Source organism: Rhinopithecus roxellana, chromosome 14 (genome assembly GCF_007565055.1).
Source record: "Rhinopithecus roxellana isolate Shanxi Qingling chromosome 14, ASM756505v1, whole genome shotgun sequence".
NCBI lineage: Eukaryota > Metazoa > Chordata > Mammalia > Primates > Cercopithecidae > Rhinopithecus > Rhinopithecus roxellana.
In genome coordinates this window covers 1,777,578-1,802,569 of record NC_044562.1, presented here as the reverse complement: position 1 = coordinate 1,802,569, position 24,992 = coordinate 1,777,578, and the positions used below count along the sequence as shown (strand labels likewise).

The following is a 24,992-nucleotide window of genomic DNA, read 5'->3' as shown; positions in this document are numbered from 1 at the left end:
CCGATGAATAAATGAAAATATCAACATCACTGGTAATCAGAGAAATGCAAATTAAAACCACAAGGAGACACCAGTACACATTCAACAGTGTCTGAATTTAAAGAATTATACCAAGTGCTGGCCAGAACGTGGAGCAACTAGAATTTTTTCATACACTGCTAGTGAGTATGGTATAATCACTGAAGAAAATAGTTCTTCAAAGCAATTTCTTACAAAGTTAAGCATAAACTTACCATATAAAACAGCAATTTTACTACTACGTAACCAACCCAGAAAAATCAAAGCCTATTTACACAAAGGCTCACACCTTGAACGCTCATGGTAGTGTTATTCACTATAGGCAAAAAACCTGTAAAGGCCCCAAATGTCCATGCATGGATAAGCAAATTGTGAGCACATTTATACAACAGAACACTATTCTCTACTGAAAGGAACAAACTAATGAGACACATAATAACATAATAAGACTCAAAAACATCATGCTATAAAGAGTATATAATGTATAATTCTATTTATTTGAAACTCTAGAGCAGGCAAAACTAATTCATAGTGACTAAAATCAGATCATTAGTTGCCTGGAGATGCGGATGAGGGAGGAGTGACTACAAACAGACACAAGGAAACTTTTGAAGTGATGGAGATGTTCTGTACCTTGATTAGAGTAGTAGTTACATGAATGTGTAAATCTGTCAAAACATTAACTTGTACATTTAAAATAAGCACATTTTACTATATGTAAATTACACCAATAAATATCATTTAATTAAAAAGTAACATTCAGCCATTTGGAAATAGTATCATTCCTCAAAGATATCAATAAAAGACAAATCAACCTAACTACAGGTTTAACCCCTAGGTAATAAATCTTTTATGGTCTTTTATCATTCAATCAATTATGCATTAAGTGCCAACTGTGTGCCAGAAATGACTCCAAGTCTGATGGCACAGGAGTAAACAAAACATAAAATACTTTTGCAATCATCAAGCTTTCATCCTGAAAGAAAAAGATCGTAAAAAGTAAAGCAAAATATACAGTAAGTTGGTTTGGGAAAGAGCAAATGAGAAACATAAAGTAGTTGCAGGGAGAGGGACATTTTAAATAAGATGGCCAAAGAAGGTCTCACTAGAGATGCAACATCTCAAGACACAAGAAAGATTAGGGAATAAGTTAAGCAGTCATCTGGGGGATGAGCATTACAGGCAGAGGGAACACCAAGTGCAAAAGCCCCAAGGCCAGCTATTCCAGAAACAATATGGTGTCAAACAGGGATGGGGGATAGTAAATGGAGTCAAAAACTGAGGTATGAATAAAGGGTAGGTAGAGAGTCAAAAAATGAGGTTGCAAAGGGGGCAATATCATTTAAGCCTTATAAGCTACTACAAAGACTTTACCTTTTACATTGAGTGAGAAAGAAAACAAATGAAGCTTTGAAGAATGACAGGATTTAACTTGTTTTAACCTAAATACTCTGGATACTGCATTGAGACCACACTGATGTGCTGGGTTTCAGGTTGTGAGAGGAAGCTGAGAGACCAGTCAAGAGGCTACTAAAATAATCCAAGTAAGAAATGATAGTGGCGGCCGGGCGCGGTGGCTCAAGCCTGTAATCCCAGCACTTTGGGAGGCCGAGACGGGTGGATCACGAGGTCAGGAGATCAAGACCATCCTGGCCTACACGGTGAAACTCCGTCTCTACCAAAAAATACAAAAAACTAGCCGGGCGAGATGGCAGGTGCCTGTAGTCCCAGCTACTCGGGAGGCTGAGACAGGAGAATGGCGTAAACCCGGGAGGCGGAGCTTGCAGTGAGCCAAGATTGCGCCACTGCACTCCAGCCTGGGGCGAGACTCCGTCTCAAAAAAAAAAAAAAAAAAAAAAAGAAATGATAGTGGCTTTGGCCAGGTAGTAGTAGAGGGAGTGAAAGGTGATGAGATTCAATTTCTAAATATATTTTCATGGTAGAGTCAACATGAACTACTGACAGATAAACTGTGAATGTGAAAGAAGAGCCAGGGATGACTCCAACATTCTTGGTCTGAGTAACATCAATGGACTTAGATGGTGAAGATTAAAGATGAAACAAGTTTGGGTAAAAAGGTCAGCTCAGTTTTAAGTATTTTAAGATTTATATCCTTTAAATATCCATATGGAGATGTCATAAGACAGCTGGATATGTGTCTCGAGTTCAGAGAAAAAAAGATTTTTTTTTTTTTTGGCAAAGTAAATCACTGGATATGATGGTATGTGTGTACGTGAAATTTTTAGGAAATAATCCATACTTGATTTTAATACATCAGGGCTTCAGCACTGAGACTAATGGATTGTTTGTGTGTTTTCTGATTTACATAAATCCATACAAGTCTGCTAGGCACTTCACACCTTTATTTTTACTTTCACATCTGAAGTACAGCAATATGGATAGATAAGGTGTGTATTTAAGATAATAACATGAACAGACAGATTCCTAGAGCCATAGCTATTTAAAAGTGACACTAGCATCAAGATACTCATTCTTATTCTAAAGAGAGCTTTAAAAAACAATCACTTGTTATGAAACTAATTGCTCTGCCAAGTGCTTCTTAGGATATGTAAAAATCATCATCTTCTCTACATTTTACTCTTTTAAATCAGGGAAAGTAATAGACTTTGTGATTAGACTTAGAAGTTCGGTTTTGATGCTTATAACCATCCAGGTTCTAAAGTGAGTAACGTTTCCAACTTGATAATGCACACTGCAGCTCATAAAGGAAGACACATTACATATCACTAGAGAACTGCATAGATGACATAAAAATACCAAGATTCAACTGGAATTATAACATGGGCAAGCAAGCTTAATTGATGGTTGAAAGCATTATTTAAAAAGTAAAATTATCATTTTCCAGTGTGAATGAGAATTACCTCTTCTCAGTCGCCCATTTCCATGGCTTTGTTTGTTCTCTCATGCCAGAATGCCTCTCTTCCTACTTGATATCCTTTTGTTCTTTCAGGATCCAGCCCAAAGTTGGCCTCCTCCACAGACTCCTCGGAACCCCAGTGGTATTCACTGTTCTTTCCGAATTCCCATAGTACTGCCATTTACACATTTAGAGCACCTATGTAATTCTGCCACGAATTAACTTTAGCTATTTACACTAAAGCAAATGCTCCCTGAGGACAGAAAACGTCACAGTCATCTTTGCCTTTCATGAAATGCCTAGAACAGTACCTTACATATTCTGTTTAAGCACTCACTAAATGTCTATTCAACTGAACAAAAATCTTATTAAACTAAAAAACTGGTCAAGTGAACCAAACTCAACGGAATATATGCTTTCAACATACTTTTCTGGATCTCACTTTCCTATCTCTCAACACCCCAGACAAGGCTCATTAATTCTCAGTCACTCTCAAGTGACTTCACAGCAGAGGGGTCATCAATTACAGCAAGCAAAAAGGTGACCCCTCCATCTTGCATAGTTCCCTATTGTGAGAGTTACATTCTTTTTTTTTTTTTTTTTTTTTTTTTGAATAAAAATAGAGTCTCACTATGTTGCCCAGGCTGGCCATAGACTCCTGAGCTCAAGTGATCCTCCAGCCTCAGCCTCCCAAAGTGCTGGAATTACAGGCATGCACCACTGCACCCAGCTGGGAAACACTCTTAGGCTAACCTCCCATTATCCTGCCCACAGTCCCTTCACATGGCAAGCAGCCCTCCTTGGCAGGATCCATCCAGATAACTCAAGCCTGGTTACCTCCCACCATCACCACTTACACCACAAAAAAAGTCATGCCTTCTTAACCACACAAGATGGACACACGCAGACTCTTCCACCTACTGCTCTCTCACTCAACATGCCATCTCAGCTAGCTCCAGTCATTCTCCTCCCCTCCAGGAACAAGTCTATGTTCAAGTGTGCTCCCAGCTCACAGAAATGTCATGTGATATGGTTAGGCGTTGTGTCCCCACCAAAATCTCATGGTAATTGTAATCCCCAGGGGTCAAGGGAGGAACCCAGTGAGAGGTAACTGGATCACGGGGATGGCTTCCCCCATGCTGTTCTCATGATAGTGAGTGAGTTTTCCTGAGATCTGATGGTTTTATAAGTGTTTGGCAAGTTCCTCCTTTGCTCATCCTTCTCTCTCGCCAGCCACCATGTAAGATGTTGCCTACTTCCCCTTTCGCCATGTCTGTAAGTTTCCTGAGGCCTCCCCAGCCACGTAGAACTGTGAGTCAATTAAACCTCTTTTCTTTATAAATTACCCAGTCTCAGGTATTTCTTTATAGCAGTGTGAAAATGGACTATAATCACGTTTTCTCAAAAACTCTCTGGAAGGTGCCACTGCAGCATAAGGAAACAAGATTCTGCAGCTCATTAAACATCTAGACAAATTACATAATCAATCTACACTTCTGGCAGACAAATCCAAATCCTGGGTTGGAAACAAAAGGTCCATGTGGGGAGAAACAGAGAAATATCACAAAACTAACTCCTCACTAGATTAACAGCTCCATCTGAATGACACTTTTAATCTCTTCTCTAATTTCTCCTATATGTGGGAAACAGGTGTTGTGGGTGAACCAAGTCTATTCTCTTTCACTAAGCCCCACATCCCTCTTTAGAAAGCAGGGTTACTTACTACCCTTTGGTTTCAGCTTTGGAGCTTTAGCAAAAATACTGAAACAAACAACTCCTAGTCATCATTCTATTACCAAAAGTGTATAATCCCCCAACATTTACCACTTACCTATTATGAGACCTCTCATTTAAAGCAACTCAATGTGAAATACAGATTTACTAAAACATGAGGGGGAAAGTACTGACTAAACATATCAAGGAAAAAGAAAAAAGGAGATTCTTCAACTGGTCATACAAATTTTACCGTAAAGATGAATATTATTCATATTTAATTAAATATACATTTTGTGAAGAGTCAACTATTTACAATGGGAAATGTCCACATTAGAATCTAGATTAAAACATGCTACCTGCAAATTGAAAATGAGAAATTCTGTGCAACCAACCAGGTCAATAACTGCATATCTACTTATCAATAATTTCATATATACTTAATAATCAATCTTATTATCATTAGGGCTTTTTTAAAAAAATACATGTATCTTTAAAATATACTAGATTTCAGCTATTACATGAAGAATACTCCTACCGGCTCTCTGGCTTTCTAAGAATCATTTAGTACAAACCAATATTTATTCTTAGTACAAAACACAGACATCTACAAACTCGAACTAACAATGCATGGTAGAAATGGGTATAACCATTTAGGAAAAGTTACACATGTAAAGTTATATATATACTTATAAAATTAAAACATACCAATCCTATAAAAGAATAATTTCACTCTTAGGTATTTAACCCAGAGAAAATGGAATACATGTTCATAAAATGACTTATAAAAAAGTCTGTTTATAGTAATATGATTTGCAATGGCCAATAAATAGAAAAACAGTCATATGCTCATTAACTGAAGAATGGTAAACAAATTACAATAAAATAAAACACTGCTCAGCAACAAAACAGAATGAACCACTAATACATGCAACAACATGGATTCATCTCAAAAACATTATGCTGAGGAAAAGAAGTCAGATACAAAAGAGTATATATTCTATCATCTCATATATATGAAGCTCAAGAACAGGCTAACCTAATCTATGGAAATACAAATCAGAACACTGGCTGCCTGTGGGGAGATGAGGAAAGGGAAGGCCTGATAGAAACAGTGTGTTAAGGGGGCCGGGCGCGGTGGCTCATGCCTGTAATCCCAGCACTTTGGGAAGCTAAGGCGGGCAGATCACGAGCTCAGGAGATCCAGACCATCCTGGCTAACACAGTGAAACCCAGTCTCTACTAAAAAATACAAAAAATTAGCCAGGCATGGTGGCGGCCGCCTGTAGTCCCAGGCACTCGGGAGGCTGAAGGCAGGAGAATGGCATGAACCCAAGAGGCGGAGCTTGCAGTGAGCAGAGACAATGGCACTGCACTCCAGTCTGGGTGACAGAGCAAGACTCTGTCTCAAATAAATAAATAAATAAATAAATAAATAAATAAATAAATAAAACGGTGCATAAGGGAACTTTTATAGATTATAAAATGTTCTATTTTTTGAATGGGGGATAGTTAACATGGGTGCATACACATGTCAAAATTCACTTAAAAACTGGTTCACTATGGCCAGGCATGGTGGCTCAGGCCTGTAATCCCAGCACTTTGGGAGGCCCAGATGGGAGGGTCACGAGGTCAGAAGATGGAGACCATCCTGGCTAACATGGTGAAACCCTGTCTCTACTAAAAACACAAAAAAAAAATTAGCCAGGCGTGGTGGCGGACGCCTGTAGTGACAGGTACTCAGGAGGCTGAGGCAGGAGAATGGCATGAACCCGGGAGGCGGCGCTTGCAGTGAGCAGAGATTGCGCCACTCGACAGAGCGAGACTCCGTCTCAAAAAAAAAATGGTTCACTTTATTGGATATAAATTATACTCCATAACGTTAATTTTAATTTTTATTTATTTATTTATTTATTTTGAGACAGGGTCTCACTCTATCGCCCAGGCTGGAATGCAGTGGAGTGATCTCGGCTCACTGCAACCTCCGCCTCCCGGGTTCAAGGGATCCTTGTGCCTCAGCTTCCCAAGTAGCTGGAATTACAGGCACGCACCGCCATCCCCGGCTAATTTTGGTATTTTTAATAGAGATGGGGTTTCACCATTTTGGCCAGGCTGGTCTGGAACTCCGACCTCAGGTAATCCACCTGCTTCAGCCTCCCAAAGGGCTGAGATTACAGGCATGAGCATCACATCCAGTCCATAAAGTTAATTTTTAAAGTCACATCTGATATCTTACTTCTAGACGATGGCAAGGATAGCCAGTTAAAGTGTAATCTTTTGCCCAAAAGCTGAAAATAATATGGATAATAATCATAACAAACTTACAGCCTAAGTCAGATTCTAAATCACAAATCCAAGTCACCCAGTATCATAAGATGTAAGTCCGGCTTATAGAAATACCCATAAATGTTCACAGAACAAATAGGAACAATCAGCAGGTCTTTTCTTGGGAAGCCATTACCTGAACTAGCCGGTCACCTTTGACCACCAAAAGATAGGAATACAACTTCATATTCAAGATCATTTGTTCCTTCTTATCTAGTATTTTCTCTGTCTCCTGGCAGTCTTTGAGCAGCTCACTCACATATTTCAATAACATTTATTTCTAAATCATTTTTCTGCTCTCTCTTCCCAAGTTGTCTCCCTCTTTGAGTAAAATTTTCTAGGACTATTGTACTTCACTCTTGAATAGCCCTCCTACTTCTTACCTCTGTCCAACTGTCTTATTTGCTTGCCTACGACCTGTTTGCTTTTTTCTTTTCTGTATTTTCAAACAATTAGAAAAGTATTTTTCACTCTAACATTTTGAGTTCATGATTTCATTCATTTTCACCTGTCCTGTCTTCATTACCACATCCCTCACCAAGGTGCCACAGTACTCACATTTAGGCTCCACCGTGACACTATCTATCACCTTGGCTGTGCTTTACTTCACTCCTCCTGGGGGACAAACAGCAAAGCCAAATATCCCATATCATTTTGCTCTATACCTCAAAAAACATAACCAGATCATTTGACTTCAACACCCTGCCGCACAGTTGTCTTTTACATTTAAAAATGCTAGCCTAGGCCGGGCGCGGTGGCTCAAGCCTGTAATCCCAGCACTTTGGGAGGCCGAGACGGGCGGATCACGAGGTCAGGAGATCGAGACCATCCTGGCTACTAACACGGTGAAACCCCATCTCTACTAAAAAATACAAAAAAAAAAAACTAGCCGGGCGAGGTGGCGGGCGCCTGTGGTCCTAGCTACTCCGGAGGCTGAGGCAGGAGAATGGCGTGAACCCGGGAGGCGGAGCTTGCAGTAAGCTGAGATCCGGCCACTGCACTCCAGCCTGGGCGACAAAGCGAGACTCTGTCTCAAAAAATAAAATAAAAATAAAATAAAAATTTTTTAAAAATGCTAGCCTAGGCAACATGGCGAGACCTAATCGCTACAGAAACTAAAAAAAATTAGCTGGGTGTTATCACATGCCTGTAGTCCCAGCTACTCAGGAGGCTGAGGTGAGAGGACTGCTTGGGCCCAGAGGCTGAGGCTGCAGTGAGCCATGTTCACATCTTTGCACTCCAGCCTGGGCAGAGTGAGATCCTATCTCAAAAAAAAAAAAAAAAAAAATGCTGCTGCTAAGGCCTTGTTCCTAACCAAATGGTTGAAAGTGTCCTTTCCAAGATGATATTTTGCTACAGAGCTGCATATATCTGCTTGTAAAGCCTGTAAACACTTATAGTTCTCATTTTAATGAGCTTCATGACACCATTATCCAGTTATCATCCCTGCATCCCAAAGTTTGGTAGTCAGCTTTGTATCAGATGACTGCTTGAACCAGTCCTCTTTCAAGTACTTTTCTACAGATTCTATTTGGAGTTGATCCAATTCAGCTTATGATATATACCAGTTTCTTTGGCAGCTCATGATCACCTGCCCTCCGTATATGAGTTTTGTACCATGGCATCACTTACACCTGAAAGTGCAGCTATACAACACTTTATTAATAATAAAGGCAACCCATTAGATGGTTGAGTTCTAGTGTCCAGATATGTCTGCAAATATGTCACTGCTTCTCAAGGAGGCTCCAATGTCATTCTACAACACCAACACAAAGTCACTTATGTTAAAAGCTGTTAATCTTAAAATCTTCCTACATGTGTGCTGGCCTTTCAGATTTCTTTTCTATTTACTAATAACTTATCAGACAATCACCAGAAAGAAAAGGTCTCTGCACAAAATGAGCCACTAGCTGTAGGATTCTCTATTTCAATTCTTACTCTAAGATTATGTATACACCATTTAACTTGTTTCCTCATAAGGAAATTTGGATAATTGCACCTGCTTTCAAGATTTTGGAAAGACTTTGAATTTATGCAAAATGTCTTACTCAGTGTCTGGCATACTGGAGACTTTCACTAAACAGTTCATAACGATAACAAGCCACTCTATTCTATTGATATACTTACTCTAGCACCCTTCTCAATCCAAAAATAGAGTGTTCATGTATGATCTTACTATCTATCACAACACATTTAGATCTCATTCTCCCTTTCATACTCCACTCATTTCCCAATGTCTGGAATAGCCTCACTTTCTCCATTCACAAAATTACCTCTGACTTTCTTTAAAGAAAAGAAGCCTTAACCAGGGATTTTGAGGTTAGAAGGAAGGTTAGAAAGGAACGCATTTAAATAGTCATAGCTATACTAAAATGAATACAGCAAATTGGTATGCAACAAGATCTTCAAGGTAACAAAAAAAAAAAGAAAAGAACAATAAAATGAATACAGCAATGCATAGCTACTACACCCTTACCTTACATTAATTTTTCTCCAAAATCTTTTCTGGAGTCCATGAAAGCCAGGATCACTGTCTTCCTCATATCCTATAAATATCATGACTAAATGGGTCCTTTGTAAAACATACTGGAGAAAAAGATAAAACGGATGAATTCTCAAGGTTCTCCAAATCCCAATGTTTTGTCATTTCAGAAAGCAATTTATGAGAACTCACCAGACAAGGGAGTGGAGGAGGATAAAGCTAAATACTCTTTTGACCTGATACAAAACTAGTTTTAAACATCTGGATTTTCTTCTTGATTATATTCAACAAATCAATTAATGGCTCAAGAACCATCTAAAAGATGTATTTTTTGCATCTGTGTTCTCTAATTCAATTAAATGGCACAATGCACTCTAAAATGAACAACTTTTTATACTCACTTTTATGAGATGGCTCTCAATTTTAATATACACAGGTAAACTTAAAATAACTTCAATCTATCAATCTAGATTTATGTATTCATTGGCATTATTATATTTTGAAAATGGTTTGCCTTGAAAGGAAAAACATAAACTGCAATCTACAGTGTTCTACTCATTGTCCCTTTCCCCTTATTGAAGGCTTCCAGAAAGGCCACAATGGACTTCTTAAATAGAATGGGATATCAATTTCTTAAATAGAATGGGATATCAATGTTAAAAACCACATATTTCTTTTTTTTTTTTTTTTTTTTTTTTTTTGAGACGGAGTCTCGCTCTGTCGCCCGGGCTAGAGTGCAGTGGCCGGATCTGGGCTCACTGCAAGCTCCGCCTCCCGGGTTTACACCATTCTCCTGCCTCAGCCTCCCGAGTAGCTGGGACTACAAGCGCCCGCCACCTCGCCCAGCTAGTTTTTTGTATTTTTTAGTAGAGACGGGATTTCACTGTGTTAGCTAGGATGGTCTCGATCTCCTGACCTCGTGATCCGCCCGTCTCAACCTCCCAAAGTGCTGGGATTACAGGCTTGAGCCACCGTGCCCGGCAAAAACCACGTATTTCTTATTAAATTTACCTTATCTATAAGGTAAAAAGGTGCCTGCTGCTCTATTTAAATAAACAAACACACACACGCACACAATTGTGGTCCTTCCTAAAGTGAATTATATTTGAAAAAAGCAAAGCTTTCCAAATATTAACCACAGTAATTCCAAATTCAGTTCTCAAGGTAGTTCAATTATGGCACAATAAATGAATGATGGCATTTAATTCAAAATCTCTGAGTTTTAGAATCCAGAACATCCCTTTCATTCCTGATTCAAAAGACTTTAAGGTATTCAAATGCTACAACACACCTGTCTTTCAGTTACAGGCATTGCTTCAATGAAAAAACAGCTTAAAAACCATGAAATGAAATCAATTCCACATAAAGCTATTGTAAGATTCTGATCTTTAATCCGACTTGTAAATTAGATGTGTGCAACTTCCACTATCCAGCAACCTGCAGATCTTTTTCCTAGCAGGATGGCGATGTTAGTTGCACTGCACTCTGACCAGAAACATGCAGTGGTGGCAGTGGCACAACGACAAATTGAATTGTATATGCTTTGAATAAAGATTTCAAGGTAAGTCACGAGGGAACCTTTACTGTTTGTTGATGAACTGTATATGCTATACAAAAAGTAATCTATGGTTTACATCTAGACTGTAGAGTTTTTGTTGAATGCTAAGATTTAAATGTTAAAGATTCACTGAGGGAAAAAATGGGATTTGACACTGAGAGACTCCACACACCTCATTTCCCAGTACTGCTTTCAAATCCTCTATTACTGGTATAAATAGTATACCAAAAGCAAGGACTCTCAACCAAATAAACATCAGTTTGGTTCAGAGAATACTTTGATGTTCCAGTTTTCTTCTGATTCAATATTTCTAAAAAATAAAAATATATAGGTTTATTTTCAGTTCATACTTGCTTGCCAAATCATTTTAAGTGAATTTAATTTAGTTAATAGGTCCAAAAATATTAATTTATGAATTCAACTGTTCTATGCACACTAATACTGTACAGTATGATATTTCACTATTGAAGAGTCCACTGAAAGGGACATTTTCTAGAAAATTCCGAGTATAATAGTTTTCTGCAAATAGAAACATTTTAAATACTCTAGATGAAGGCAAAATTTCAAGAATCCCCTAAGCAAACACTTTCACACAAAAATCATAGGCCTGCAATCAACCCTTTTAGTCAAAAGACGTTTTTCTTTACTGTATTTCCCTTAGAGTGAGATAACCCAATACTAAAAGGTGATAACTATATGAGTTTCATAAATATAAGATCTTTAAAGCTTGATTACCAAAGCAATTACATTATGGAATGATAATATAATACACATTCCCCAAGTAAAGCTCAAATTTACTTGAACACCACCAACCAATACCACCAAAAAATTTTTTCATTTATATATATATATATATATATATATTTTTTTTTTTTTTTTCAGTCCTGAAGTCCTTGGAATCATAGTAGGGCTTGGTGCCCTACTTGTGTCACACTCTGCCAGTCATCCAAAGAATATGCCAAACTTCTTTTTCAACTCCTTTGTCTACCAGTGCATCACTGGACCCAGCAGGCGGCTCACCCAGACAATTTCAGTAACGGATTTTGGCTCTGTGCATAATAGATGGCAATCTTTAGGAAGTATCCAGTTTGTCTTATAGCTGAGAGATTTGAACCTGCTGCAGACGTCACATCTAAATTCTTAGATGGATTTTTATCATCACTGTCACCTATAAAATAAGACAGTGTCACCAATAGCATAGTCCTAGAAAACATCTATTTCAGCACTGCTAAGCTTTCAGCATCATGACTGATAGTAATTTATTTGCCTGAAAAGAGTCAACAATCTATTGCCTGGGTACTGAGATCCAGCATGCAACCTGTTCTTGTACATCTATGATCTAAGAATGAGTTTATATTTTTAAATGGTTGAAAACAGGTTTTTTAAGAAGACTAATACTTTTAAGAAGACATGTGATGATTATATGAAGTTAAAATTCCACTTCCATAAATAAGGCTTTATTGGAACATGGCTATATTCTTTCATTTAGGTATTTTTCTACAGCTGCTTTCACGCTACAGTGGCCAACTTGAGTAGGTGCAACAGAGTCCATAGGGTCCATAAAGACTAAAATAGTTACTGCCTGGTCCTTCCAAGGAGAAGTTTGCAAACTCCTGGCCTAGATTATTTTTTTGGTGAGTAGGTAACATGATATCTACTGTATGTTACATGAAGAACCTAAGTGGAAAGACTATAATGTTTCCCTGTCTTACTTCTACGCATTCAATTGAAGTATTTGTTGGGTCAGACCTGTTACTACAATGCAGACAGTTCTAGTCACCTTGGTCTCCCTCTTGGCTCAGTTTTGCCTCAATCCAAGGAGTTAATATTGACTTTGGGCAGGAAGAAGACAAGGAGTTCACCTTCAGGTCAAATTCCAGTTCTCCAACATTGGCCTGCTCCATGTCCCCAAACTCTCCTGGTTCTGAATTTCTGCTTTATATCAACCATTCTCTGTAATGGACTTCCAGTACTAGACATCAGTCTAGTCTGGCAGTATTTCCTGCCAAAGACATGTGGGCAAGGGACTGAGTCACAGCATTCTTTGAACTATGCCAGCTGATCATCAGTTCTGTCCCTGCTCTAACAGCCTTCCTGTATGGTGGATTTGTTTTGGGGCCCTGTGAACAGTCTGCATATTCCAACATTCCTCTTGGCTTCCACTGTTCCTCCTGGTCACGATTGCCCCTGAAGTTCATCACTTTCCTTTTACATTGAAACTTCTGGCCAAAGACTTGTTCAACGTTACCAACTGGCCTGTCTTTTTATTATTTGAGTTCAGTTCACATAACAAGAGCCCAAGAAAATTGTATTTATATAGATGGATTTCCCAACTTAGAAACACCCAACTTAAAACATCTCTTACATTTTAGCATCTGCTACCAAAGAGAATATATCAACCCCCCCAACCAAGTAGTATCCAGAATATCCATTTTTTCCCTCCACCATTGCTACTTGGCCCAAAGTTTCTATACTTGCTTCATCTGAAAGCATTACCTATCACCCATCACCACGTAGGATGCCCAAGATATCTGTGTCTCTTGAGCATTGCTTCAAAATGCCTCTCTTGCTATCACTAAAGCTTTAACAACTCCGTTTCTGTTGTGAGGGAAAAAGAAGAGTTTCCTGTCACTGCTGGACTGCACCGGAGAAATGTGTTTGGCTAGATTTCTAGAAGTCAAAAGTATAATTCCACACAAAAAGATGTTAATTAGTCCATAATGAGGCTGAAACGCTCGTACTATTAATGGCACTACAGAACCCATCTGTAATTCATATTACATTGTTGCAGATAGTTAATTCACTCATAAATTGTCGATTGACGGTACTAGAAAATAGCTTAAAAAAATGTCAGGACGGATTAGCCTAGTGTACGGACGTCAAAGAAAATTGGTTTCTTGTTTGTTTGTTTGTTTGTCTGTTTGTTTAAGAGACAGAGTCTGACTCTGTCACCCAGGCTGAATGCAGCAGCACAATCATAGCTCACTGCAGCCTCAAATTTCTGGGTTCAAGAAATCCTCCCACTTCAACCTCCCGAGTAGCTGGGACTACAGTGTGCATCACCACACTGGGCTAATTTTTTCCTTTTTAATTTTTTGTAGAGATGGGGTGTGGCTATGTTGACCAGGCTGGACTCGAAATTCCTGGGCTTAAGCAATCCTCCTGCCTGTCCTGCAAAGTTAGAGTCACTACAACCCTGAAGTCATCTGCCATGGTGAACAGCTCTGAAACCACAGGTATATCTCACAACCAACAGAGTGGTATCAACTGTGAATAGGCTGACAAAGAATGACCATTAACCATATCTCAATTTGGTATGGCAACCACGCAGGTAGCATCCATTTTAAAAACAAAAACCTTCTTACCCTCTGAATATTTGGAAAATGGCACAGTAGTCCACCGATACATTCCTATAACCAGAAAAAGAAACTACAGGCATGTTAACTCCATGTTCCAAAGGAATATTCAAACAATTAAAACTTTATAACTGTGTTCATTTGATGAACCTGGCCTTCTTTCCTTAAAGAAACCATTTTCAATCTCTTTAGTCAGGACCACTTTGTGTTCTTAAAAATTACTGAGTATTCCCAAGAGCTTCTGTTTATGTGGCTTATAATTATCAACATTCACCGTATTAGAAATTAAATGAGAAAAAGAGTATTTATCAATTTATTTTAAAAAATAAGATAACATATGTAATAAGACAACACATTTTAGGAAAACAATGTTTTCAAAACAGAAAAAAGCTTTGTGCAAAAAATTATGTTGTTATAAAAGCTTTGCAAATTTTTTTCATGCCTAGCTTAATAGAAAACAGCCGGACTCTCATGTTGGTGTCTACATTCAATCTGCTGTGCTATGTTGTTTTGATTGAGCTACATTAAAAAAAAATGGCCTCACACAAATACGTAGTGAGAGAAAAGGAAGTATACGTATTAACAGCCCATTCAGATAACTGTGGATGTTCTTTTTTGATACTACACCAAAACTTGACAAGTAAGAGTTTCTTAAGGGTTAGTCAAAATATGGAATCTCATACATATGACCTCTTTGTATTCTGTTACTTGCTTTTTGAAAAGATCTTTCACCCATAATTTTGTAACACTGGTCACTTTGAAAATATTGGTTCATTGAGTTATATAGATATTACAAATCTTGACACAATTCGTCATACAACAGCAAAAACTCAACATTCATTAAAATCACCACCCATCTCATCAGGAAAATCTTTTAAGTACTGGGAAGCTGACAGTAGCACAGCAGGTAACACAAGTTTTCTAAAATTTTAATTTTCACTTGAAAGTTTGAATTTTATCATTGGCAACAATACTGTCAGTTGTTTTCATTGAAGTGACAGGCTCACTTTGTTCATTTTCAAGAAAATGACTGCCAAATTTCTAAGTCTGAATAATCACAGTTTGTCTGGTATTCATTCTTTCAAGTAAAAATGATGTTTCATGCAAAATTTGGATAGTTTCACTAGCAACTCAAAAAGAAAAATCACATATGTATTTTTCCTCTAGACAGGCAACGTACTCTGGATATGAAGCAGAAATGCTTTTTGCACATTTCCTATCTCATCACACCAAATATTAAAACAAAGTATGTTTAAGGGTCAAAATTAAATAAATCAGCAATTGTTATCACTTCATCAAGGACATTCTTAAGTGAAAGTGGCTTTTTCTCTTTTCTGTGAATGCACAGCTGTGAAGAGTACTATGATTACTGTACAGTTGGGTCTTACTTCCATTTAATTTCTAGAATGCTTAGTTTCTTCGATCATTGCTTTTACACCATCAGGGCAAATGTCAAAGCAGTAGAAAAGTCAAAAAGTTAGTGTTACTGTGATAATGGTTTTTACCTCATGGACACTCCTGAAAGGGTCTCAGTGATCCCTGGGGATTTGTACACCACAATTTGTGAACTGTCATCTCAAGGAAACACTGAAAGTTACAAATAAGTCACCATCCCCAAATCCATAGTGAATATCCCCCATATAATAAATATACTAAATATGTGTATGAATTCTTGAAATCAAAATTGGTCTAATTTGTTTATATAAACAACAATAGCAATTAATATTTAGTCAGCACTTACATGTATTATCTCATTTAATCCTCATACTAAACCTATTAGTTAGCTGTATACTTATGCTACAGATAAGGAAACCTGTGATGAAGAAAGGTGAAGTTACTTGTCCAAGGTCACAACAGCAACTAGCAGTATTTATTGAATTCAGGCATAATCAAGTATTTTGCAAACCTTCCTCTTAAGTCTTCACAACCACCTTTTTATTGTCCTTATTACCCTTTACTGTTTTTTTTTTATTTATTTTTTTTTTTTTTTTTTGAGACAGAGTCTCGCTCTGTTGCCCAGGTTGGAGTGCATTGGCATGATCTCGGCTCACTGCAACCTCCACTTCCTGGGGTCAAGTGAGTCTCCTGCCTCAGCCTCTCAAGTATCTGGGATTACAGGCGCCCACCACTAGACCTGGCTAATTTTTTTTGTATTTTTAGTAGAGATGGGGTTTCACCATATTAGTCAGGCTGGTCTCGAACTCCTGACCTCAGGTGATCCGCCCACCTCGGCCTCCCAAAGTTCTGGGATTAGAGTCGTGAGCCACTGCACCCAGCCTCCTTTATTGTTCTTTACATCTCTATTCTTTAAATCTTCATTACTAGTTTTACAGACTAAAACTTTGAATCAAATAGGTAAAGTATCCTGCCCAAGGTTACCCAAGTGGAAAGTGATGAATCATCCATATACAAGTCTGTCTGACTGCAGAGTACAATACATACTCTGTCTTGCTATACCACACAGGAGTGTATTATTTGTATACAAATAAACTGATAACTACAAGAGTCTTATATAGTTTTAAAGTCTATTGAGAAAGACTTCTATTTGGAAAGATTTTTACTAATTTGATTACCTCTGTCTTTAAATGGTGTAAAACCTACTTCCTTTCAAAATGATATGCTCTAGATAGTTCATTAATTCACACTGTTTGAATACGACAACAGATTAATACAACTAAGTTACAAAAATAATAATAATAATAATAATAATAACACTAAAAAAGACTAATCACCCCACGGGATATGAGAAAACTGAAACTCGGAGCAGTTACTAACTCCCCGCAAAGGCTTGCTGCTCATAAATGGCCCAGAGTCAAAATCAATCTAGACTGACTGTGAAACTCAAAGTCTGCAGTCACATTGCCTGCATATATTTAAGAAGGTCTCAGGCAATGACCTAGGAATTGCTCACAAGGTCCGGATACAGAGCTTGCTGATATCATACCCACCTACCCAAGGTAATCAAGATATGAATCATCTTGTATCTTAAAGACCAAGAGGTGAAAAGGAAGCTGGTGCACACTGAAAATAAAGAGCCATGTTTTCAGGTGTTCTGAATACAGAAAAAAGTAAATTCACTTATAAGGTGTCAGTACACATCTCTGTGGCTGAAACAAGCTTGCTTCCATTTAAAAAAAACACAAAACAAAAAAAGCCTAGAAGACAATGTCATCACACCTACACAGGCTTTCCACGGATTACACAATAGCTTTCAGATGCCAGGAGCCCAGGAATGCTGCAAACCTTAGTAATTTGCAGCAGATAATCATTTTCCTAAAACTCTAATCAATCCATAAAATTTTCATTTCAAATTAGGATCTATAAAGGCTAGGCATCATGCCCCAACCCTTTGTTTCTATTTTAAGGGCCTACACTGCAAAATAGCTGCTTAATATTTAAACACAGTTCATCTAACTCAATTCGCTCTTATAACCTGCCGTAACTCAACTTTTAGGAATTATAAACATCTTGAGATTGGACAGAGGAGTGTGGCTTTAATTTCAAACGAGTTGTATTCTTAAGGAGTCCCCACACATGTTTGACAGGAAGGTGACAAAATGGAAGGCTGTGGTGTACCACCTAAAACAGCAGGCAGTACAGGGGAGAGATGAGCAATTATACTCGTCACAGAATACCACACTCTGGATTCCTATGTAACGAAGAAAAAACAAAACTACAGAGCAACTTCACCTCCCCCATCAATGATTCCTAACATGACCTAAAAGAATCACAATCTCGTAAGCAGCTGACAGATACATAGAAAAAGAAAAAAGAAAAAAAAAAAATCAAGATTGAGGTCACGTCCCTTGACATGCATCATTTACACCAAAGATTCTCCCACTTATCTGAATTAATTTCATGTACCTCATTTCATTCAGATAATTGAAGTTTTCCTTTTAGAGTTGTAAAGCGTTTACCTCAACATAATTAGTGAACTGTCCACTTAAAAATACCACTACAAAAATTACCACCCTCTCGCCTCTACACATATATACACACTGTCCCACCATTAAAAGTATAAGATTTTGCCCTTCACGATAAATTTAATTCAAAAGTCCTCTTTAAAAAATTAGCACAAGAAATTTTACAAAAAAAGTTGTGGTCATTACGTTTTTAATACGGAGTGTTTGCATTACTTGTTAAAGACATGGTAATTTGGGTGTTCAATACATGACTACTGTTCTGAAACCAAATTAAAGGTTTAGACCACTAAAGAGTTTGATGACTTGCCTCAATACAATAACTGGGATCATATAGAGAACAAAATCAAAGAGGTCTCCCTTTTTTACGAGCAGGCATTTAAGGGCCTTTTAATGAGAATTTACCCTTTAGTATATAATTACTAATGAACAAAAATAGGGCCATTAAACTCACTTCTTCATAATAAAACTAATTGTAAGAAATATAAGATAATATACACATATTAATCAAATTCACAAAAAACTGAAATCTCCAATGCCTTACAAGACAACATAGTGAAAATTATATACCTTTTCTTCTTAATTAAATGTCCTGTCAGGTGACTGTTGCCATTTTCTATATGGATATGCCTATAATTTAAAATACAGACTCTCTAGTACTAATGATGGCAATGAAACATCTAAGTTACTTGAATTAATTTTAAACTTCTATATGAACACTGGCTTCCCACACTGATAACAGAACTTACTGTTGTGAGAAATTGATATCTAATCCATATTTATCACCTGCTATGTGCCAGACACCGTACTGAGTGCTAAGGACACCTCCAGGAACTGGACGGTTTCAGTTCCAACCCGGGGGTACACATGGTCTAGATGTAAAGACAAATAATGACCATGTAGAGGAATGTGTAATAGATACCTATGATGTTTTATATATACCACACAGAGAGAGAAAGATGAGAGAAATAGGAAGACTCCATGCATGGTTCCTGGCTCATAACTACCACAGCCCTTGATCCAGTCTTTTGCTACAATGTTGGGTGTGTTAGGCCTCAGGAGACAGCCTCTGACCTTCTCCTGCCCCAAGACAGGACTCTCAATGTTTTTCCCAAGCCCCACCCCCAACCCATAGAATATCCCATTCTACACCCTGGAGGAAGGAATGCTGTCATAAAGCCTCCACAAAAACCAAAAGAACTGGGTTCAGACAGATTCCAGATAACTGAACAAAGAGCGGTACACTCAGAGATCACATGGAAGCTCTGTGCCCCTTCCCCTATGCCCTGCCCCACACATCTCTTCACCTTAGCCTTTGCAATATCCATTATAATAAACAAGTAAATGTGTTTCCCTGAGTTCTGTCACTCCAGCAAATAGAACCCAACACGGGGTCCTGAGAACCCCAATACCTGATCAAACGAGAGTTTAAAACTAAGAGAAGAAAAAGGCAGGAAATTAAACACTTGAAAATAACGAGCTACCATTGAAACTGCATAAAAATCACTGATTTATGGGAGACACCCTTAACTGTCTCCACTAAGAAAGCAAAGAATCCAACTGCTGGCTAGTCAGGAAAGGCATTCTAACTCATGACCAGATGAATCCAGGGTGTCCTAGAGTCCCTGATGCAAAAGAAAAGTTGACCCTCAAAAAGGTTCAAATTATAACAGCCACGGAGCCTAGATCTCAGTATCTAAAGGGTCAGTCTGGTGAGTGTGAGTCCAGAAAACAGCATCACAGGATCTTGGCTCTGCAAGACCATAACCACCTACCTATGGATAAGAATAGATCCTGGCTCCCTAAGGGTAGGGGAGATAGCAAGGAGAGGAGATCAAGCTGTTAGGGTGACTAAACAGGCTTAAGACAAAGTTCCAGTTCCACAAAGGACCTGGAATACAAAAAGAAACCACCCAAGAAATATAAATTCTATGGACTATTTATCACTTACTAAGGAAAGACTGTGGAATTGCTTCTCCAGTTATTTATTTATTATTATTATTTTTTTTTTTTTTTTTTTTTTTTTGGAGATGGAGTCCCGCTCTGTCGCCCAGGCTGGCGTGCGGTGGCATGATCTCAGCTCACCACAGCCTCTGACACCCAGGTTCAAGCGGTTCTCCTGCCTCAGCCTCCGAGTAACTGGGAATACAAGCACGTGCCACCATGCCAGGTTAATTTTTGTATTTTTAGTAGAGATGGGGTTTCACCATGTTGGCCAGGCTGGTCTCAAACTCCTGACCTCAGGTGATCCACCAGCCTTGGCCTCCCAAAGTGCTGGGATTACAGGCATGAGACATCACGCCGGTTGTGGTTATTTTTTAAATACTCAAAAAAAATTATCATCTGTTTAAATGACTTGTGTGATCCTACAGAGCACAGGGAAAAAGCACTAGATATTCTTATTAATTGTCTGATTCTATATCCTAACTCCATCTACAACTATTTTGAAATATTCTAGATACCTCACACACACTTATTTAAGGTGTTTGTCATTATTTCAAAACTCCGTATGAGAAAAGTGCTTTAAAAATGAAAATCTTGCAGGCAAACTGAGTACATCCCAAGGATATGGTGAGACAGCATACTCTGTGAGCAATGGATGCTCAGGGCACCAGAATAATTCCAAATCCTTCCTGTTGTAGGTGACAGAGGTCTTAAAATATCTTCGGTCTGAATAGAAGAAACTGATCTGGCAGTGAGTAGGCCAGGCAGACTAGGATTGACATCAGAACCAGCAACGATAGATGTGAGCTGATTTGCTTCCTATAAATTAAACACCATCCTACTCTACCGTACAACTGCTTTCAGTAATAATACTAGTAGAAAAAAAAAAAAATGAAAGTAGTTCAAAGACATCCCTATGAAGGCTATTACCTCTATGACTCTACATGTTCAACTAGGAATCAGCCTATGGAATTGGCTCTGCATCTGCTCAGCCCAAATTTTACCCCGGCAATTTAAAGAATGGAGTGTTGGTTTGTACTTTCCAAGAGAAATGCTTGAAAATTTTCCTCAGTTTTTAAAAAAAATAACCAGGCAGGGCACAGTGGCTCACATCTATAATCCCAGCACTTTGGGAAGCCAAGGCGGGAGATCCAGACCAGCTTGGCCAACATGGTGGAACTCCATCACTACTAAAAATGCAAAAAATATTACCCAGGCGTGGTGGTGCATTCCTGCAATCCCAGCTACTCAGGAGGCTGAGGCAGGAGACCACTTGAACCAGGGAGGCGGAGGCTGCAGTGAGCTGCAATCACACCACTGCAATCCAGCCTGGGTGATAGAGCGAGACTCTGCCTCAAAAAAACTAAAATTAAAAAACATGCTATTCTGACATAAAAAAAAAAAAAAGAGAAGAGGTAAGAATACCAGAAAAAGAACACACAGTGTCCTTCATGTAACACCAACAAGAAGCGTAATATATCAAATACAACCTAAAACTGTTCAAAATACCATTTGAGACAATTTGCCAAGGTAGTCTGAACTCTGAAAGTCATGTTCCTTACAAAGGTCTATATCCTGAAAAACATCCTTATAAAATAAAACCAAGATTGTAAAATGTGGCCTATGGTAACAATCAAGAGGGTCACTCAATTCATGTTGTCACACTTTGCTCTCGTGGAAACACTGTATTATTTTAGCTCACCTAAGGTGTTCTATTACTAAAGTAATGTTCTTTCCCAATATCAGAGTGACTAACATAAGTTAAAGAACAAAATTCGCACTGTTAATTTCTTCCCCCAATTTTTCTAATCTGACACCTGCTACCTCTTTCAATATTGGAATTCAACCTAACAGAGTTATCTGGTTCAACACAAAAAAGGAACTGAGTTATTTCAAGTTTACTATATCATGATTCAGGACTTCCTGGCACTCTGCTACCTTCAAAAATTTGATAAAGCCCAACAAGATCATAAGCATTTAAAGAGTACCCACTACACTTGAAAATGGGTATACACAGAAGAGTAGGACATAGCCGAACTTTCACGAAGCGCCTACCAGGAAAGTGCACACAGGCCAACAAATACTTACTAAATGTCTACACTAAACACTGTGCTCTGGGATGCAAAAAATTCATCTCACCACAGCAAGAACTTCAAGACTCATGCATTTGAGGCCCACTTTGAAATGTGAGATTGGGCATGCTGGAATTAGATTATTACATGTGATAGGATTTCCCTTCCTAAGTGATAGTCATGCATCACATAACATTTCAGTCAACAAGACATCGAATATACAACTGTGGTCCCATAAGATTGTAACACCGTATTTTTACTGTACCTTTTCTAAGTTTAGGTATGTTTAGATACAGTATTCAGTACAGTAACATGCTGAACAGAGATGTAGCCCAGGACTAATAAACTATACCATATAGCCTAGGTGTGTAGTAGGTTATACCATGTAGATTTGTGTGAGTACACTCTATGATGCTCCCACAAGTCTCTTCTCTGAACATACCTGTCATTAAATGACACATGACTATATTAAGGTTTATATACACCATAACTCTAAGACTCTTAAAATATCAATCTGCTGGAAGTGACGTAGGCTATCCGAATCAAAAATATGAATCGATTCTTGAAGCGCAAGATAATTACTAATTTGAAAAAACTGGAAAGTAATGTTTAAACTGATAGAATGTAAATACTTCCTATGAATAATTTATGGCATTTCAATCTAATGGGTCCAAATCATAAATTAAGGGAAAAAAATTAAATTTAGTTAATTACTTGGCTTTTTAAGATGCCATAATCAAATAAACTTTAGTACAAGAATAGAAGAGGTCTGAATTACCTAGGTAAGTGTTTAATTAAGACAACTAGTTCTATTTGGCTCCTGCTAAATCTCATCAAGAAACTGCCTTCGATTCTCAATTTCTCTATAAAATAATGCGATTGGATTATACTACTAAAGTCCCTTACACATCGAAAATTCTGTACTTCTGTGATGCATAAGATTAAAACGTCAACAAAATTTTCAAATCAAGACTAAAGAAGCCATCTTAACTTTGCAAACGTGATGTTAAAAAATTTACTATTTCCTACCTTATTGCAAGTATCATGTTTCAGATTTTACCTATTCATTGTTTTCAAGTATGTCAAAGAAAGTTTCGTGACCCTCAATACTAAAACTGTTTCATTTAATACAGTAGAGGACCCTAAGGAAAATGTATACCAAAAGGGAGTGGGAGCCGAGAAGAATCTAATCCAAATCAGACCTGGAACGCACCAATTAAAATTCAATATTTCACTTGGTATGTGGGTTCCTGCATGAAACTCCTGTCATGGTTAAAGCTTAAGGTTAAACAGGTTAATAGAAGCCAATAGAATGGCTCTATTGAATTGTACTGAACTTCTTTTTCAGCAGCTCCTTTACCTTACCACTATGTTCAGCTTTAAAATCAACTTCAGGGGTAGGCACCAAATAACCAAGGTGAGCCAAGGCAGCCGGGGGCTGCAAACAGAAATCCATCTCGTGTGGAAAATCATCATCAACTCACGTTTTCCATTTCAAACTGCGATACAGGTGGAGGAAAAGCTGTAAAAGCCTTCTCTTTGAACCTCACATCACACCGCCTCAAGGTATTAACTTAAGAATCTCAAGATAAGCTAATGCAGCAGTTGTCAGAAGACTCTAATAAAAGTTGTATGTGCGGGAGAAGGCAAAAAAACTACTTCGGGACTAAAGGTTAAATTTCGCTGCTGGATTCCCAAGACTTAAATTCAGAGAATCTTTCCACCTGGACAGAATGGGATTGTCTGGATCCCGATGAAAATGGGAAATTATGTGCTTAATCCTCAAACCGGGGATTCCGGGATGGGGGGCACAGTGAGGGTCCTCACACTCGTCTGGCAGAGGAGAGTGAGGCGCTGGGGAGGTCTGGTAACTGAGGGCGACCAGAAGCCAGACGCGAAGGTTTCCCTCAAGAAGGCCTGGGGTTCGCACTGCAAGGGGCCAAGCGCCCGGCAGCCTGGTGGTCGGCGAAGCACCCTAGCCAACTCAGGCCAACCCAGGCGCCCGGCCTCCCTTCTCCCGCGCGAGGGCGACGTGCCCCCACCCGTCCTTGTAGGCTGCGCGAGGAAGAAGCCGAGCGCCGGGCTGCGGAAACCAGCACGCACGACGTGTAGGCACCAAGAAAACGCAATTTGAACAGGACCAGTTTGCAGAAGGAACAAAACGCCACGGCCTGGACGCCCCATTCCGAGCGCGGTGCGGACGGCGGCGCAGGGAGCGCAGCGCGTGCGCCCGGGAAGCGCGCGGCTCTCAGCTCCGCCTCCCCCACACCCCCCCGCCCCCAGCTCCCCGCGCCGCAGCCGCTGCTGCTGCCCCTCTGGGAACTCCGCGCAGCGCAGCCCCGCGAGGCGGGCGCCGGGGAGGGGAGGGGCCGCGCTCCCCGCCTCCCCGCCGGCCCGCGCGGCTCCCCAGCCCGGAGCCTACTCACCTCCTCCTCCTCCTCCTTGTCTCTCCCTCCTGGCCACCGGCGCGGCCCAGCCGGCGACGCGCTGACGCCGTGCCCCTCCCCCGCGGCCGCCGCGGATGCCGCCGCCCCTCCCGGCCCGCGGCCGCCGCGGCCTCCAGGCGCGTCAGGCGCTGGCCCCGCCCCTCGGCCCGCCCGCGCAATCGAGGCTCCGCCTCTCTGCGCCGCCCGAACTCTGCGTGCGCTAGGTCCGTGAGTCAGCTGCAGCTCCCGCCCGCGCGAGTCGCTCACCCCCCCACCCCCGCCCGCGGGCTAGGCTCCTCG

At 39.5% G+C, this 24,992-nt stretch overlaps 1 protein-coding gene across 3 annotated transcripts in view; it reads right to left on the bottom strand.

Annotated features, from left to right (window-relative positions):
- Positions 1-24,791, bottom strand: part of GTDC1 (glycosyltransferase like domain containing 1) — a 388,102-nt gene extending 363,311 nt beyond the window's left edge. The window contains exon 1 of one of the 3 annotated variants that reach the window (XM_030916918.1): positions 24,693-24,791. The gene's annotated coding sequence lies outside the window, so the exon portion shown is untranslated. The remainder of the gene's footprint in view (positions 1-24,692) is intronic. The other 2 variants (XM_030916919.1, XM_030916923.1) reach the window with 2 other exon arrangements.
- Between the last annotated feature and the right edge of the window lie 201 nt (positions 24,792-24,992).